Source organism: Elephas maximus, chromosome 3 (genome assembly GCF_024166365.1).
Source record: "Elephas maximus indicus isolate mEleMax1 chromosome 3, mEleMax1 primary haplotype, whole genome shotgun sequence".
Classification (NCBI taxonomy): domain Eukaryota; kingdom Metazoa; phylum Chordata; class Mammalia; order Proboscidea; family Elephantidae; genus Elephas; species Elephas maximus.
The window spans coordinates 28,700,958-28,716,277 of NC_064821.1; the positions used below are offsets into that span (position 1 = coordinate 28,700,958).

Sequence of the window (15,320 nt, forward strand, 5' to 3'; positions counted from 1 at the left end):
CACATGATCAGGCAAAGTCGTAGAAAAAAGGGGAAAACATACTAGAGCCACGTGACCAGTCACGCAACACGTACGCCCCCGTCACGTGGCCGAGACCACCCCCTCCATCTCCTTTGGCCCCTCCCTCCTGTTCCGCTGGGCCTGCGTCGAGCAGCAACGCGACGGCGAGGGGGCGGGGCTCCGGCCAGTCACGTGCTCCCGCATCTCCCCCTGGCGCGCGTGCGCGCCCGCTCGCTCGCTCGCCCCCGGCCTCAGCTCCTCCTCCTCCTCTTCTCGCCATTGCAGTTGGATTCAGCAGCCCAGCGCACACCGCGTGGCTTTTGGGGGGAGACCCCGGGGGGCTCTGGTAGGAGGGCGGTGGCTGCGGTCGGGGAAGAGGACGCCAACGAGGTAAGTGCCAATGTGGCGGCGGCTGGGCCTGCTCCCGCCTCTGCCCCTCCCCCCGTCCGCCTTCCTTCTCGGCGCGGGCCCGGCTTGGGGGTCGCGGTGACAAGGCTTGAGGCGCCTTGCGCCCCCCGCCTCCGCCTTGGCCGTCGGGTCCCCTCACCCGGGCGCCTAGCCGGTTGCTTTCTTGTCTGCTTCGCTCCCGCGCTCGGCCGTTACTCTCCCCCATTGTGCCAAGGAAACAAAATGGCGGCCGCGGCGGCGGCAGGGCCCGGTGCGCGCGCATCCGTCCCCCCATCTCACGGCCCCTCAGCCGGCAGCGGCACCTCGCGCGGGGGGTGCGCGCGCACCAGGCTCCGGGCCGCCGCTTCCCCCGGACCGGGCTTTGTCTGTTGCGGCGCTCGGCGCGCACGTGCCGGGAGCACACACCCCCTCCGGCCCGCGCGGCGTGAGTAACCCCCCTTCTCGCCCCCTCCTCTTCTTTGTCCCGTTCCCGCTCCGGGTTCCAGGAGGGTCCCAGGTTCCCTAGGCGGGCAACGCCGGCTCCTTTGTCCTCATTCGGCGCGGGGAGGCGTACCCCCTTCCTGGAACCCCGTCCCTACGCGAACTCCCCATAAGGTTTTTTGTGAGTTCTGGAGATTTCCAAGTCTGTGGTCAGCTAGGCCTCCCCCAGATTGGGATCCAAATTCGGGAGGGTTTAAGCTTTCCCTTTGTTGAGGTGTTTCTGTGATATTTAATTTTTCCTGTTATTTGGAATTGGTTTCTCTTGTGCAATATGTCTTCCAAGATTGGAACCTGAACTTAGGGGTTTGAAATCCTTCTCTACCTCTATTTTATCAAGTAGTTTAGCGATTGAGATTCTTGAGGTTGCTGTCGAGGTTCTGCTTGGGTTAATCGTCTGCCTGGGTGAGTTATTTGGAGTGTACAGTGATCAGTATGTTCTTCCCCTGTTCTGTGTGTAAACAGAGTAAGCCATCTACTCAATGATTCCAAAATTGATGGAAAGTTGATTGGGATTCCGCTGAGGGGACGTGATGGGCCAGCAAGGACGCATTGATTTTGCTTAAATTTCTCTCCCCTACTCGTGTTTTCGTGATTCTGAGCTTGTCTTTCTGATTGCTTAGGATTCTACCTTGCTTTAGAAGTGGGTGATCTGATGGCATACTTGGGCTTTACGGGCCACCCAGAGTTTAACGATTCGAATTGGGATTTTAAGCTCCCCTTTGCGCAGGTATTTGTGATTTGGAATGACCACAGATTGCTCACAGTGCTGTCACTATGCTGTGTGTGTGGTCTTGTGGGATGTTACAGCAGCCAGCCCGCTGTGAATGAGTGTGGGAACCAGAACTGGGAGAGAGAAAAGAAAGCCCCCAGGGTACTGGCAGGTGCTACCATCCCTGTCCTGTAGTCGTGGAGTCTTTGCCTTGAGCTGTTTCTTGGCAATGTGGGCAGCCATTGGTCCCTGGGGTTTGTGTGTGGAATCTCTGCAGGCCCTGGCGTTGCCTGGCTGGTCTTCTAGTTTAGCTTGGGGGCTGAGCAATACTGCCAGCACCGGGTACTGCTTTATCAGACTCCTTATCCTGCTGGAGCTTGGATAAGCCAGGGAATCACCCTCTTGCTGGAACAGAGGTGTATGATTGTAGTTTTTGTTTTTCCTGATTGAACTTGTCTAGTGCCTGCAGGCAAAAATTCCTTAGCTCTTTCCTTAGAGTTTTGGAGTACAGTATTTCTGGGAGTAAGGAATCTAAGACTTTTTTATTTTTCTTAAATTTCTTCTGTCAGATATATTGGTATGGACAGTTCCTAATATTTTGATATGGCAAATGTATGGTGCTTGCCTGGTTAAGGTCTTCAGGTAGGGACAGGTGAAGCTGGTGGTGGAGAAAGAGCCTTCTAAATTGTCCTCTTCTCTCTCCTGGATGTAAGGCAGCATCTTGTTAGTCTTTATGTTTTAGCAAGATGTAGGGGTTAGAAATGTTTTTGCTTTTGAGAAAGGCTTTGGAAGTTTTCTTTGGACTGGGACAGTTTCCTCTTAACTCTGTCACCCTCCTCACCACTTCTGATTTCGCCTTTCATGGCCTCAAAGGAGTGATTCCTTTCCCCAAGAAGCCTGGATTTATACCTGCTTGGGCTCTTCATCCTGCTATATTTTCTCATCAGGTTGCTTAATCTTGTGAAATTTTGAAAGCCCTGTAAACGGCCTCCCCCCATGCAGTACTAGCATGTGTGGCCCACAAAGTTGTGACATTTTATTTGAATCTTGCTTTGATTGAACTTTCTACTTCATTAATATTGCTGCAAAAAATAAGGGTTTTTTTGGTCCTGTTATTGTTACATTGTATTTTTTTGGTGAAAGTATACACAATAAAACATATACCATTTGAGTTTGTACGTGTACAATTCACTGACAATGGTCACATTTTTCAAGTTGTGCCACCTTTTTTTTGGGCAACCTTTTTCAGACTATTTCGTCATCATAACACAAACTCAATGCCCCGCTTAGCTTCTGATCTGTGCTTTTGAGTTGTTGTCAATTTGGAGTCCTGGTGGTGCAGTGGTTAAGAGATTGGCTGCTTACTAAAAGGTTGGCAGTTCAAATCCACCAGCTCCTTGGAAACCCTATGAGACAGCTCTACTCTGTCCTGTAGGGTTGCTGTGAGTCAGAATCTACTCAGTGGCAATGGCTTTGTCCTTGGTTGTGGTTGTTAGTTTGGTCGTGCATAGATAATTCTTTAAAAGAGTGTAATGCTTAATATAGATATTCTTCTCGTTAGGCTAAATGATTATTTGGTACAAAGAGGACTTCAGGGGATAGCTTCAGTTCAAGGTTTGAAGATTCCCTCAGGGTTAGTTTCAGGGGTCATCCGGCCTCAGTAGCTGCAGAAAGTCTGCATTCCATGAAAATTTGAAATTCTGTTCTATATTTTCTCTCTCTTGATCAGGATTCTTCTATAGAATCCTTTATCTAAATGTTTGGTATTGGTAGCCAGACATCATCCACTTCTGTTAGCAAAGAAGGCAGTTCATAGAGGCCGTTAGACACACATATTCCATTTCCTCCGCCGATTCCTGACCCTCCTCCTTCATTTTGCTCTCAGGGAATGGAAACCAGTTGGACCTTGGTTGGGCTCCAGTTGGACCTTGGTTGGGCTTTTCCAATAGGCTCTGTACTTTGGGGGCAGTGGCGGTTCAGTAATGGAATTCTCCCCTTCCATGCAGGATACCTGGGTTGGATTCCTGGCCCATGCACCTCATACGCAGCCACCACCCACCCATCTGTCGGAGGAGGCTTGTGTGTTGCTGTGATCCTGAACGGGTTTCAGTGGACCTTCCAGACTAAGATGGACTAGGGAAAAGGGCCTGGTGATTGTAATTCTAAAAATCAACCCATGAAAACCCTATAGATCACAGTGATCTGATTTACAACCAACCGTGGGAATGGCACAGGACCAGGCAGCATTTTGTTCTGTTGTGTGTGTGGTTGCCATGAGGTCGGACTCGACTTGATGGCAGCTAACAATGACATTTTGGGTAGTTCCTATCTTTAGTAAGGTCCTGGAAGAGAGAGATTTGATTTTTGTTTCAAACAGAAGGGTTTGGAATTAGAGGCAGATAAATTTTTTTTTTTTAGTGGTTTGCCTGGAGTCTGCACAAAGTGAGTCAGTGAAGGGGGTTCGTGCCCTGAGGCGATGAGACGGACTTTAGTTTCCTGCTGCATCATTTGGCTATTTTGTTTGAAGCAACTGGGTTATCTCTCGGCATTATTACTTAGGGTAAGCTGGTACCTCTCTGTGATGCATTTCTGAAATAATAGGGAAAGCAGGGTGGGCACGTGTTAGGGAGCTGCCTCAGTGTAAGGATTTTTAAAAATTGTCCCTTATTTTTGTCATCTGTTGAATTTGTGTGAGTTTTTTTTTCCCAAGATAGCACTTTACGTTGTAAATATCGATTGGGAATTCAAATAGAATTTTCACATCTGCCGTTTTCAGATGGCTTGTGAAAGTGATGTTCAGTTGAAATTTAGGTTTATATTAAATGTCCGTATAATGAAGAAATAGAAAATGAGCTTACTATCTGAGCTCCACTTCTGTGGTGATGGGGGGGCTGCATATGGCCCCCAAGGATTATTTAGTCACCAAGTTGAATGTGTAGTCTTTTTATCAGAATATGTGGCTTTGCTCCAAATTATGTTTATATATAAAAAAAGGTGATTAATAGGAAATAATTGTGTCTGCAATTTGAGATTCATGAAATTTTCCTTGAAGGTTCCAATCAAGCACCCTCATTATTTTCATTAAGATATTAATCTTTCAGGGCACTTGATTTTTTTGCGGTTGCCTTTGAACTACTGTTTCTTATCTGAGTGTGTGTGTGTTTAAGAATGAAATGTTGCAAGTTAGCTTTGCTTCTCAATACATCTAGATTATTTTGCAGTTTAATAAATCCTTGCTTTGTATTCATAATTAAAAAAAAAAATCTAAATGTCAACTGCATGGGAATAACCAGCCCAGCCCTGTGGCTCATTGAAAAAACACTTAAATAATTTGTCAAGTGGGTGACCTGTGCAGCATCCTTGCAGGAGAGAATAAATAATGGCAGATCAGTCAACATGGTAGTTCTCTGGGCTGTCCAGTGAGGGGGCTCATCGATGACCGATGACCCAGCTTTGCCAAGTGGTTGTATGACCTGACAGGAGTGGAGGGAAGGTGAATTGAATCGATTTTGGTGAAGTCAGCTCGTTTGTTTTTTTAAAACCCAAGCCTTCAGTTTTGAAAAATAGTTTGGGGGTTTCCTATAAAACTAAACAAGCAAGCATCCTTTGCCATGAGACCAGAAGTACTGGGTGATCTCCAGCTACCATTACTGAACATTTTGATCAGAGATGCTATAGAAGAATCCCAATCAAAAGAGGAGAAATACAGAACAGAATTGCAAATTTTCATAGACTCCAAACTTCCTGGAGCCATGAAGGTTGGATCAACCCCTGAAACTATTGCCCAGAGATAATCTTTAAACCTTGAACCGAAAAAAGTGCCCATGAAGTCTTGGCACTTTTTAAGTGTTTTAATTAGTAAAAAATGTTTGCTTTGGGCGTTATGTACTTTTAAGAACTGTATAGGATCAGACTGACAACAGCAACTTGAAAGGTTAGACAGAAAGTTTAGGGGGCAGTGAATTTATGTTAGTGGAGGAGAAACAAATCAGAAAAGGAGGGTTGAGAATGGTTGCCCAACTTGAAGGATGTAATCGGAGTCACTCAGTGGTATATGTAGAAACTGTTGAATTGGTGTATACGTTGCAGCATATGGAAACCCTGGTGGCATAGTGGTTAAGTGCTACAGCTGCTAACCAAAGGGTTGGCAGTTCGAATCCACCAGCTGCTCCTTGGAAACTCTATGAGGCAGTTCTACTCTGTCCTGTAGGATGGCTGAGTTGGAATCGACTGGACGGCACTGGGTTTGGTTTTTTTTTTTTTTTGGTTTTTGCGGTATATATTATGAACAACAAAAACAAAAAACCAGGCAGCTACCGTATGACCCAGCAGTTGCACTCTTGGGCATGTATCCCAAAGAATTGAAAATTTGTGTTCACACAAAAACCTGTATACAAACGCTCATGGCAACTTCAACTATAATAGCCAAGAGCTGGAAACAATGCAGATGTCCTTCAGTGGGTGAGTAGTTCAACAAGCAGTGTTACATCCGTATCATGGGATACTACTTTAGCCATAAAAAGGAACTATTGATGTGCATAACAACTCGGGTGAATCTTGAGGCAGTTGTGCTGAGTAAAGCAAGCCAATTTCAAAAAAAGTTACACTCTGTATATTTCCACCTATATAGCGTTTTCGAAGCAGCAAAATTATAGAATGGTGAGTGGATTAGTGATTGCTAGGGATTAGGGGGAGATTGGGAGGTGGATGTGACTAAAAAAAGGCAACAGGAGGGTCCTTGGGGTGATGGAACTCTTCTGCATCTTGACTGTGTGAATGTCAGTGTCCTGGTCATGATACTGCCCTATAGTTTTTTTTTTTTTTTTTTGTCCTCTGGCATTGTAGTAGCCTTAGAGAAGGGGGAACATGGTTGAGTGGGGAGAACACGTTACTTTGACTCTGTTGTTGTTCTATCTTCGTTATTTGTTGTCCAGCCTTCATAAGCATATGAGGCAATTGATAATACCATGGCTTGGGGCAGGTGCATCTTAGTCCTAAAAGCGACATCTTTGCTTTTTAATACTTTAAAGAGGTCTTTTGCAGCAGCTTTGCCTGATCCAATACGTTGTTTGATTTCTTCACTGCCACTTCTATGGACGTTGATTATGGATCAAAGTAAAATGAAATCCTTGACTACTTCAGTCTCTTCTCCATTTGTCATGATGTTGCTTATTGGTCCGGTTGTGAGAATTTGTGTTTTCTTTATGTGGAGGTGTAATCTATAGTTAAAGCTGTAGTCTTGGATCTTCATCGGTAAGTGCTTCAAAATTCTGTTCACTTTCAGCAAGCAAGGTTGTATCATCTGCATATCGCAGGTGGTCAGTGAGTCTTTCTCCAGTCCTGATGCCCCGTTGTTCATATAGTCGAGCTTCTTGGGATTATTTGCTCCGTATACAGATGGAATAATTATGTTGAAAAGATACAACCCTGAAGCACACCTTTCCTGACTTTAAACCATGTGGTATACCCTTGTTTTGTTCGAATTGACTGGTTCTTAGTCTATGTACAGGTTCCGCATGATCACAGTTAAGTGCTCTGAAATTTCCCATTCTTCACAATATTATCCATAATTTGTTATGATCCACACAGTCGAATGCTTTGCATAGCTGATAAAACACAGGTAAACATCTTTCTGTTATTCTCTGCTTTCAGCCAAGATCTTTCTGACATTAGCAGTTATATTCTCTGCTTCACTTCCTCTTCTGAGGAACTCTAGTCTACCACTGATAAGATTATGGCATTGAACAAGTTAAAGTTAGCCTTTCTTAATCAAGTTTTTTTTCCCAATTGGATGGACTTGCACCATACTTTTGCAAGCTATTACCATGGGTGAAGGGTACATAGGATCTGTCTGTATCGTTTCTTATGACTGCATGTGAATCTAGAGTTCTCTCAAAAGTTTAATTTAGAAGAAGACACCTTTGCCCATTAAAATAATTTAGGTGTCTGTGTATTAATGTTTAATGTTTTTGAGGATAGGGTTTTTAAATTTTTGATTATTTTAAACTAGAAAGAAACACTTTTGGGAGAAGTAAACAAAATTAAATTGCATACTAAGTTAAAAAAAAAAAAAAAGAATCCAAGGCCTCATTATGGGGATAAATTAGAAGGGTGGGAAGATTCCATGAGCTTGCTTCCCCCTTGCCCTGGCTGCTGCTTGAAGAGCTAAACATTTTTCTGTGATACTGTGTGTTCTCTCACAGGCAGGTTTTAAAACATTATTTCTGTTGGTAGATACCATCAAGTCGCTTTCGACTTATGGTGACCCTGTGTACCACAGAACAAAACACTGCCCGGTCCTCCTTTTCACATTGGTTCATCTCAGACGCGGCTGCCAGCTGGTTTGAACCCCTGCTGGGAAGTTGAATTTCTAACAGATTCCCAGGTGATGCTAATGCTGCTGATTAGAGGTCAGTTCTGAGAACCACTGGTAGAGCAGTGGGATCACCTGGGGATCTTGTTAAACTGTAAGGTTTGATTCAGTATAGGTGGGGTGGAAAAGCAGATTCTCAGGAGGGGTTCAGACCATTTGGGAGCCCTGCTCTAAAAATAGTTAAAGTGACTCCTTTATTACATTGTATCTGTAGTTTTACAGTTTACAAAGTATTTCCCTGCATTATCTTAATATCTGCAACTCTGAGGGGAAGGTGTTATTTTCATGTTCATTTTTGATCCACCTTTGAAAGGCTAAGTGATTTTTGCCCAAGGCCCCACAGCTGCCACATTAGCCCCGGCGCAAACCTGGCGTTTCTGTCTCCAAAACCAGTGGGTGCTCCGCAATACCAGTGGTCCCCAAGTCCCGGTCTCCCAGAGCGGTGGAAATTCCACAGACATTTTGGGAACAACCTGTACTTGTCAACTTTTTTGTCAAGTAAAATATTTAAGTGGTTACCTTAGACTACGTCCATCCTTTCATAAGAAGAAAGGGCATCTTAACACTAAAAACATAAGAAGAAAATTAATTTAGAGCAAAGGACAGTGGACAGTTCTTTAAAATTGAAGAAAATTTGTGAAAATATTTTTATTTCTAATTTTGCCATCTCCTCATTAACCAATAAAAGTATTGTTGGAAACAGAACTGGGAACTATTCCACTAGACTTCAGATTTTTGTTGAGTGTTTAAATTGCTCAGTGTGGCACTGATGATCAGATTTTAGATTGGCATCTTCTGATTGGGTTGCTTTGTTGGTTCTTTTCAGTGCGTCCCGATGATGTGAATCTGTAAAAGTTTAAGCAGTCATTTCACTTCACAATCCAAGATAACGCCAAACGCAAACCAAACCCATTGCCGTCAAGTCAGTTCTGACTCACAGTGACCATACAGGACAGAGGAGAACTGCCTCATAGCGTTTCCAAGGCTGTAAATCTTTATGTAAGTAGACCGCCACATCTTTCTGCCTTGGAGCAGGCTGGTGGGTTCAAACCACTGATCTAGCATCCGAGTGCTTAACCACCGAGCCACCAGGGCCCCAGAACCGCTCCAGTGGTCAAGAAACCAGGGGCACTAGGTTGTAGCATTGTAAATTTCAAATCTGAGTTCCAGCCGTCTGAGATGAGCATCCACTTCAGGACGGTTCCCCAGAGTTGTGAGGAGAGCTATAGGATCCTCTGAGATACCCAGGAACAGGCCAGCTTCCTGCATGTGTGTGTCATATAATCCCCTTCCACCCTGGAAAATCCATGGGGCTATCCCTGTTAAGGAAACCCTGGTGGCGTAGTGGTTAAATGCTATGGCTCCTAATCAAAAGGTCAGCAGGTCGAATCCGCCAGACGCCCCTTGGAAACTCTACGGGGCAGTTCTGCTCTGTCCTGTAGGGTCGCGATGAGTTGGAATCTACTAGACAGCAGTGGGTTTGAGTTTTGAGATTCCTGTTAAGATGTTAACACTGTACCTGTATGTTCATTCTGCAGACATTTGTTGAGTCAGGCATGCTAGTTTGGGTATCTTTCTTCACCAACAGCAAGTACCACGAGGTTCATATCATAATTAGTGAGAGGTCTGAAAGATGGTCATCACACCTCAAGTGTAATGTTTGTGGTTTAAACTTCTGTAACTGCATGCTGTGGGTGGGCTGGTTTCAGGAACCAGAAAAAGAAAACAATCTGATCCCTCTGTGTTAGAACATCCCAAACCGCATACAGGTTGTGTTTAAATTCCTTAGAGTTCGCTTTCCACCCATATCTTCCCTCAGCTTCTTCTTAGATGCGAGGCTGGTAAATATCTGGCTTTACTTGTACCCAAGTTTGAATCAAGTTGTGTGTGTGTTGCAGGTAGATGGGTGTTGTGGGCTTCTTGTTAGCATGTTCCTCGCTAAAAATGCTCTTGAAAAGGAGGTTTCTGCTTGCTCAGAAGACCCCTGGCTCAGTTAATGCGATGGATTTCCTGGCATTCAAGGCCAGGAATGCTGGCTTCAGAGAAGATGGCTTGGATGACAAATCTGGGACTCAGACAGATGAGCCCATTTTTGTAGCTCTGGAAAGGAGCATTAACCTCAGTTTTTAAACATTTGTTTTAGTTCGGGTAATTGGTACTACTCACTTGCTTTTTCTACTGAATTGGGAGGCATTGCCCTGACGTACTCTAAAGGAGGAGGGAGGGTTCTGGGATGAATGGACTGCAGACTGGCAAAGTATGGTAGCTTGAGCCCTGCGGGTGCTTTCTTGGGGTGCCTGTGGAAATCTGCATGTGGGATGTTTGTGTGAAGACAGGTGTGTTTGGGGCATGTGAGTGTCCTTGAGGACTTTTTGATAGGGTGGTATTTTAATACCATTGGTATCCTGTTTTCCCAGCAGCAGAAGGCTGGTTTTCTAATCCAAACATCTGGTTTTTTGGGTGGCATTTTTAGTAGGCATGTAGTAGCACCAACTAGGGTGAGTTCAGTTTCAGAGTGAAGAGTTGGGATGTAGACAGCTCCGATGGTGGCAAATTAGGTTTTTAAAAGATAAGTATTATTATGGACTTGTGGTTTTTTTTAATTGAACGTGTTGAATCAGTTATAGCTGTATTTTTGCAACGTTTTACTGTAAAAAATTTTCAAACATAAAAGGTGATATAAATTTATGGTGAAAACCTCTATACATATTCTAGATTCTACCATTGACATTTGACTATACTTTGTTTCATATGTCTTTCCACCCATCTGTTGTTCTGTTCATCCATCAGTCCACTTTTTTTTTTTTAATTCGTTTTATTTTTTAGAGCAGTTTTAGGTTTATAGAAAAATTGCACAGGAAGTACAGCGGATTCCTATATACTCCCTGTCAGCCCCAACACAGTTTATTCTGTTAACATCTTGTTTTAGTGTGATAAGAAGCCTGGTGACACTGTGATTAAAGCACCACTGAGAGGTTGGTGGTTCGAAGCCACCAGTCACTCTGCAGGAGAAAGATCTGGCAGTCCGTTTTCATAAAGATTACAGCCTTGGAAACCCTATAGGGCAGTTCTACTCTGTCCTTTAGGGGCACTGTGAGTTGTAATTAGACTCTGAGGCCATAGGTTTTTTGGTTTTATTAAAGTACGTTTGTTGTGATTGATAAACCAGTATTGATACATTATTATTAATTAAGGTCCATAGTTTACATTAGGTTCACTCTGTGAATGCAGTTGAAAATGATGGCATTTGACAAATGCATGTGTCATATCATCAGACACAACAATTTTCACTTCTGCCAGCGCCTCCTGTGCTCCACCTATTCATCTCTCTACCTGGTAACCACTTATCTTTTAATTTTGCCCTTTTCAGAATGTCATTGTTTGAATGATAGAGTATGTAGCCTTTTCATGCTTTTTTTTTTAAATATAATTTTTATCGTGCTTTAAGTGAAAGTTTACGAATCAGGTCAGTCTCTCACACAAAAACCCATACACACCTTGCTACACACTCCCAATTATTCTCCCCCTAATGAGACAGTCCGCTGTTTCCCTCCACTCTCTTTTTGTGTCCATTTCACCAGCTTCTAATCCCCTCCACCCTTTCATCTCCCCTCCAGGCAGGAGATGCCAACATAGTCTCAAGTGTCCACCTGATCCAAGAAGCTCACTCCTCACCAGCATCCCTCTCCAACGCATTGTACAGTCCAATCCATGTCTGATGAGTTGGCTTCGGGAATGGTTCCTGTCCTGGGCCAACAGAAGGTCTGGGGGCCATGACCACCAGGGTCCTTCTAGTCTCAGTCAGACCATTAAGTCTGGTCTTATGAGAATTTGGGGTCTGCATCCCACTGCTCTCCTGCTCCCTCAGGGGTTCTCTGTTGTGTTCCCTGTCACGGCAGTCATAGGTTGTAGCTGGGTACCATCTAGTTCTTGTCTCAGGATGATGTAGTTTCTGGTTAGTGTGGCTCTTTCTGTTTCTTGGGCTCATAATCGCCTTGTGTCCTTGGGTCCACACTTTTTTATCATTCATTTTAAGGTAGCAAAAAGTTGGCGTTGTCTAAGTCCACATCCATCTAAATATTAACTGTTGTTAGTTGCCATCCTGTGGATTCCAACTTGTAACAGTCCCGTGTATGCAGAGTAGAACTGTTCCATAGGATTTTCAGTGGTTGATATCCTAAAGCAGATCGACAGTCCTGTTTTCCAAGTAACCTCTGGGTGGGTTTGAACCAGTCTTTCAGCTAGCAGTCTACTGCTTAACCATCTGTACCACCCAGGAACTCCTGAATATTAACTAGAGTTCGGTATCAGTTACAGTAATTTTTTTCTTTTAAAGTAATGCACAGGTCTTGAGTAGCAGTTTGGTCATTGCGTATACCTAACCTCTGTCAAAATGTAGACCATGGCCATCACCCCAGAAAGCTTCCTCAGGCCCTTCCCAGGTGATCCCTGCCACTTTTCCCTAGAGGAAACAACTCCCGCCCCCCATCATTGATTCGTTTTGCCTGTTCTAGAACTTGCTGTAGGTGGAATCATTATCATGTTTGATACATTGTCCCAATTTTGAGATAACTGTCCCAATTATAGCCAATGGAAACCCTCACAAGCCAGCTTCTGTTTCCTTTAGACAAGCCTGCATTTGTCTTTGAGCACTTTCTTCCTTTCTTTTACTGCAATACAACCAAGGCTCACCTACTGTATTTGGTATTTTAGGTGCAAAATCAACCATTTCTCTAAGGAACTCCCTTTAGTAGGTTTTAGACTACCAGTTCTACAAAATCCTTAAGAAGTCTTAGCTACCTGGAACCTTGGTTTAACATTTGTCTTAGTTATTTCTTGCTGCTGTAAAACATACCACAAGAGGGTGTCTTTAAAGAATAGAAGTTTATTCTCTCGTAGTTCTGGAGGCTGCAAGTCCAAATCAGGTTGATTCTTTCCTTGTCGTTAGCCCTGGGTGTTCCTTGGAGTGTGGATGATCCTCATGTGGTGCCAGTCTTCCCCCGTGTGTGTGTCTCTGTCTGTTCTGGTCCTTATATAGCTCAGAAGTGATTGGGTTTAGGACTGACCCTATACTGATATGATCTCATTAACATAAAAGAAACCCCCCATTTCTAAGTAGGATCACATCCACAGGTATAGGAACCAGGAATTCAACATGTATTTTGGGGGGGACACAACCTTTAACAACTTGTAAGTTATTTTAAAGTCTCTGCATTTGGTATTTGTAGTGGGGAAGGAATTTGAGATGAAGGGGTTGATAAGTATCTAAGAAGCATTGGCTTATGGCACTGTGTTGGACTCGGAAGTGTCCATTACCGTGCTCAGCATCTAGCCCAGTGCCTGGCACAGAGGAGGTACATGCTAAGTACTTGCTAAATAAATAAATACAGTTTTAAACACCAGCCTTCATCATCGGATTGATGAGCTTCCACCATAGATAGGTGCCAGACTGGTGGCTGTGTAATTCTGGACGCGGCAGTAGCTACAGCTGACTCCTCCCCATATAGCTCATAATTATTTCCTGTGATAGTCAGAAAACAGGCTGTGATTGCTGGTGGCCCTGGTTCTTGCTGATTTATTGGATTTCCGGAACTTTGTTTGGTGTTTGAATTATTTGCCTTGACTGTACTACTGTAAATGCATTAGGAAAAGGCTGTTGTGGACATTTTCAAAGGTGCGCCATTGACTCCTAGTACACACATCACCCAGCTTCACGTTTTGCAATCTTGTTTCATCCTTATCACTTCTGCATTCTCCCACCCCCATGGGAGCGCTTTAGGGCAGATACTAGGCATGTACTTTCAGCCTTAACAATGTAGGTGTGTAAAAGAGATGTTTTTAAACCGTAACCGCTACATCATTTACTGCCTACTGCCTGGGTGATAATCCCTAATACAGCATGCACTTTCGCTTGCTTACCCCTCAGTAATTTAGCCCTCACTGCAACCTGGTGATGTAGACCTTGTCAAAGTAGGGGCTGTGTTGGACGGTCTGGTATTTCTGCTATGTGCTTTTGTAGGTTGACTTACTTAACTCTCATAGTCCTGCAAATTAGAGGGGATCCTTCCACGTTGAAAAGGAAGCTCCAAGGAAGCTTGTCCAAGGCTATGCTGCTAGTAGCCGGGTAAGCAGGGTTTCAGACCCAGAACCACTTGGGGAAGTCAGCTCCTGAGCCCAGGGATTGGTTTTCCAGCTCTGTGTCCTCCTTGTTCCCTCTACTTCCAGGAAGCCTCTGACCTTAGCCTGCCTGTTGACTGGCTCTGCAGGGGGATCACCTCAGTTCCATCCTTAAGTTTTAAAGATCTGCTTTGGAACCTTTAGATTTGCAACTAGAATGTTAGGTAGTCCTGAAGCATTGTGGAAAATTCTTGTTTTGGCCAGTCATGTTCGAGCTTATCCTTGAAGCATTTGCCTGTCCAGTTTTGAGCCTACTGCACTGGCTCTTAAAGTTTAGATTGAAGAAGGGGCTAGTCTTATGTTGGAGTGATTGGAGTCATCTGTTGCTTATTATGCTGCCCTTTTTTTTTTTTTCCCCATGTACTCATTTGGAAGATCTCAGTATAGACCAGACTGTTTGCACAGAGTGGGAATTGAGTAGGTTGTAGTCAGCATGTTGTTGTGAGACCAAAATTGTAATTGTAGGCAGTCTCCGTGGGTTATGAACATCCGACTTTTCATGCAGCCTGTAGTTAAAAGCCAATCCCCGAAAAGCCTGTTATATTAAAAATTCAAGGTACGTACAATGTACAATGGTCTATAGTAACAAATTAAGCGTGGTGATGCATATCAAAACACTAGTATTAATGTATTACTATGCTAAATGATATTTTAGCGGTATCTGAAAGTATTTCTTTGTTTTTTATGCATAGAAAGGTACACTGTATACTGTATTAAGACAAACATTTGGCTAACTGCCATTAGATACGAACCATACCTAACTGATCACATTTATGTACAAATTTGATCTTAAAGACACTTAAGAACCGAGCTCATTCATCATCTGGGGACTGCCTGTAAAACTGCGATTGTGTTGAAGATTTCTGTTGTGTACTTCAGTTGTCTCAGGCTCTCCATAGTTGGACCTAAAGATGTGTCCAGTTGATGTCTTGGCTGGTAACTTTGTGAGAAGGTTCTTGCTTTTTCCATTTTACAAAGACTTTTTCAGAGTTTTGTCTCCTTTCATTCTTCTGTCTCTTTACTCTCAAAGCCAGAGCTCCTTCCCTCTCTTTTCCTTCTGCAGACTCCAAGTTTTTTTTTTTTTTTTTAATTTCTTTTGTACTTTAGATGGTTTACAGAGCAATAAAGTTGCTGATTAAACAGTGCATATAATGTTTTGTGACATTGGTTGCC

General features: G+C 43.8%; 1 protein-coding gene across 2 annotated transcripts in view; it reads left to right on the forward strand.

Annotated features, from left to right (window-relative positions):
- Positions 1 to 300: 300 nt before the first annotated feature.
- The window catches only part of ILF3 (interleukin enhancer binding factor 3), a 40,096-nt gene continuing 25,076 nt past the window's right edge, over positions 301 to 15,320 (forward strand). Inside the window, exons 1-2 of one of the 2 annotated variants that reach the window (XM_049876883.1) lie at positions 304 to 390; positions 8,797 to 8,969. The gene's annotated coding sequence lies outside the window, so the exon portion shown is untranslated. Of the gene's footprint in view, positions 391 to 8,796; positions 8,970 to 15,320 lie in introns of both variants that reach the window. The other variant, XM_049876882.1, reaches the window with a different exon arrangement.